Below are 3,622 nucleotides of genomic sequence, written 5' to 3'. Positions count from 1 at the left end.
ACACCCGGAAGCGAGCCCAACGGTCCGGTCCGACTCGGTCGGCAGCTGCCCACCCCACGTCGGCCACGCCCACTCTCGGCCTGGCGATAGGCCCACCCACTCATAGATTGACTCCGCCCATGCATGCCACGCCCACCTGCTGCCCAACCGTAACCCCGCCCGTCATTGAAAAGCCCCGTCCCGGTGCTTGGCCCTGCCCCACCCACATCGGGGTCCCGCCAGAGCCCTTTGATCCCGCCATCGCGGGCCCAGCCCCTACCCAGTGCCCAGAACCCACTCTGCCCCGAAGGCAGTCTCTACGCTGGCTTTTTTCTCCAACGTACCCGAACCTAAGAACCCGTCATCACTAAGCCTTTGAATTCAGCCTGAATCCTATTTCTAATTGTATTCCTCTTTCCTCTTTTCCACTCCTCTGCAGGCGGATCATCCCAAATTCTTCTTCCCTTATCTTCCTGCCTCAGTGGCTTCTCAGATACCACATACAAAAGGATCTGCTGCCTAAAATAGCCATTTAACTATCTCACTATTAATTCGACTTAGCCATGTCATGATAATAAATAGGTATGTGATTCTAGAATTCTAATTTCTCATTTAATACAAATACTAATAATTGGCCCCCTCACTGGGTTGTTAGATTTAAATAAACCAAACTACGTAAAAGTGCTTAGATGGCAGCAAAGGGCTGTACAACTATTACCCCAACAAATTATTATCGTTGCTAAAAATAATTCCATCTCAGCAGTCTTCACCTTGAAGGTGACTAACAGCATTGGTGGGCGTAGAAAAGGCATTGAAATGGAGAAGAAACCCTCACTTGCCCAGAAAAGACTGCAAACTAGTATGCTTGTTTGTTAAATACTGAATGCTAAATTGCCTTAATAACGTTGTCAAAGTTAACATAACCAGTAACGAGACATCATGTGCCTCCTGATATTGCACTGGGAAGGACACAACATCAATCTTGTGGTATTTCTGCCAAATAATGTATAACCTGAATCCAATCATGATGAAACATAAGACAAAAATAAATTGAGGAACATTCTACAAAATAACTAGGTAGGATTCTGAGAATTAATGAGGAATTTTTTTTTTTTTTTTTTTTTTTTTTGAGACACTGTTTTTTGCTCTTTGTTGCCCAGGCTGGAGTGCAATGGTGCGATCTCAGCTCACCGCAACTTCTGCCTCGTGGGTTCAAGCAATTCTGCTGTCTCAGCCTCCCAAGTAACTGGGATTACAGGCATGCGCCGCCACGCCCGGCTAATTTTGTATTTTTATTAAAGATGAGGTTTCTCCATGTTGGTCAGGCTGGTCTGGAACTCCCGACCTCAGGTGATCCGCCCTCCTCAGCCTCCCAAAGTGCTGGGATTACAGGCATGAGCCACCACGCCCAGCCGCGGACTTTTTAAAAGACAGCAAAACTACCTGTAATCCCAGCACTTCGTTAATTCTGGGTTTCTGGCATGGAGCTTTTAAAATTCTTGGAATTTCTCAAGAGACAGGAGTATCTTTGTTATTCATGAGCTCCTTGATTATTCCTGAGTTTACTAACAAGACAATTCAGATTGGGAGCTGATCACAGGAAAAACCAATCCTGACTGGATGTCTGAGCCAGCCCAACCTGTGGGAGGGGTAGGAGACAGAGATTGAGTTCAACCTGTGGCCAATGATTCAATCAGTCATCCTTACATGATAAAATCCCAGGAAAAACTCTGGACACTGAAGCTACATGGAACTTCCTGGTTGCTGAACACATTGATGTGCTGGGAGGGTGATGGCCCTGATTCCACAGGGCGAAAGCACAGAGGCTCTGTGTTTGATACTCTCACAGACCTTGCCTAACATATCTCCTCATCTGGCTGGTCCTAATTTTTATAATAAAACTATAAATTATAATTACAGCACTTTCCTCAGTTCCATATGTCATCCCAGTGCATTATCAACCCTGAGGGGGTCATGGATACTCCTGACTGTGTAGCCAGTTGGTCTGAAGTGCAAGCGGTTTGGGGACACCCAAGTGTGGTTGGCACCTGAAATAAGGGCAATCTTTTTGGGAAACATACCCTTAAACTTGCAGGATCTGTTCTAACTCCAGGTGATTCGTGCCAGAGTTGAACTGCAATTCACCAGTTGGTGTTCAATGAACCCCAAAGCCCTCCATACCATATTCCACCATAAGAGTCATACCCTTTCTTTTTTTTTTTTTTGGAGACAGAGTCTTGCACTGTCACCCAGACTGGAGTACAGTGGCTCGTTCTGGCTCACTGCAACCTCCGCCTCGCAGGCTCAAGTGATTCCCCTGCCTTAGACTTCTGAGTAGCTGGGATTACAGGTGCTGCCACCATGCCTGGCTAATTTTTGTATTTTTAGTAGAGACGGGGTTTCACCATGTTGGCCAGGCTGTTCTCAAACTCCTGACCTCAAGTGATCCACCTGCCGTGGCCTCCCAAAGTGCTGGGATTACAGGCGTGAGCCATCGCACCTGGCAAATCCCCACTTAAATAAGTGGCTCCACTTGTTTCCTGGAGCCAGCAGTGACCTGTGATTGCTCTCTTCCCCATTCCCTAAGTATCTCGTCCATCAGCAAATCTTCTCCCTCTCCAAAACCTATCCCAAAGTGCCCTCTTCTCTCCACCCCTCCCGCATCATCTACTCCACCATTCTTTCCCATTTGGATTTCTACAACACCTTCCTCACTGGTCTTCCTACTTCCCCTTTGTCCTTCTCCAGTCCATTCTCCAGGCGCAGATGAAAGTGATTCTCTTAGAATATAAAGTCTTAACAATCCAGACTCTGACCACCTTTAAATTCCTCAAATAGTTATTGGTTGCTACCTCAGGACTTCAGGATCTGCTCTTGCTCTACCCGGAACAGGTCGGTTCCTCTACCTCCATCCACTCTTTGTACAACATGCTCCTCTCCTGCCTTTAGGTTTTCAGCTTCAATGCCACCTCCTCAGACAGATCTTCTCTGTCTGCACCAAGAAAAGTAGGTGTTCCTGCTCCCTGTTTTTCTCATGTTTGTCCCGTGGGTTTTCTCTCATAATCTTCTGGCGACTTTCAATGACTCTATTTGCCTGGTAAGCTGTGTTCTTCTACCTGTGTCTCTCATGCTTACCACTGAATCCTCAGTATCTAACAGTACCTGGGGCTCAGGTAATATTGCCAAAGGAATAAATGTGAGAAGCCAATTTTTTGGTTTAACAGTGTATCATGGATTTACAGTATTTCTCTATTAATAGATGTGCAGATGCTAAGGGCTAATATATGTATTGTAATTACCCTAAACAGTTTTTTCTGTTGATGAACATTTAGGTCTGAATCAGCTGGGATGTTTTTTGGTTCATGGAACTCAAAATGACTCAAACTTTTAAGAAGTGTGTTATTTCCAAGTAGCTGGGACTACAGGTGCCCGCCACCACACCCTGTCAAGGCAGGAGAATGGTGTGAACCCAGGAGTTGCAGCTTGCAGTGAGCCGAGATCGTGCCACTGCACTCCAGCCTGGGCAACAGAGCGAGACTCCATCTAAAAAAAAAAAAGAAAAAAAGGCCGGGCGCGGTGGCTCAAGCCTGTAATCCCAGAACTTTGGGAGGCCGAGACAGGCGGATCACGAGGTCAGGAGATC

This window comes from Mandrillus leucophaeus, unplaced genomic scaffold, assembly GCF_000951045.1.
Source record: "Mandrillus leucophaeus isolate KB7577 unplaced genomic scaffold, Mleu.le_1.0 Scaffold202, whole genome shotgun sequence".
Taxonomy (NCBI): domain Eukaryota; kingdom Metazoa; phylum Chordata; class Mammalia; order Primates; family Cercopithecidae; genus Mandrillus; species Mandrillus leucophaeus.
Note: the sequence above shows the minus strand (reverse complement) of the source record.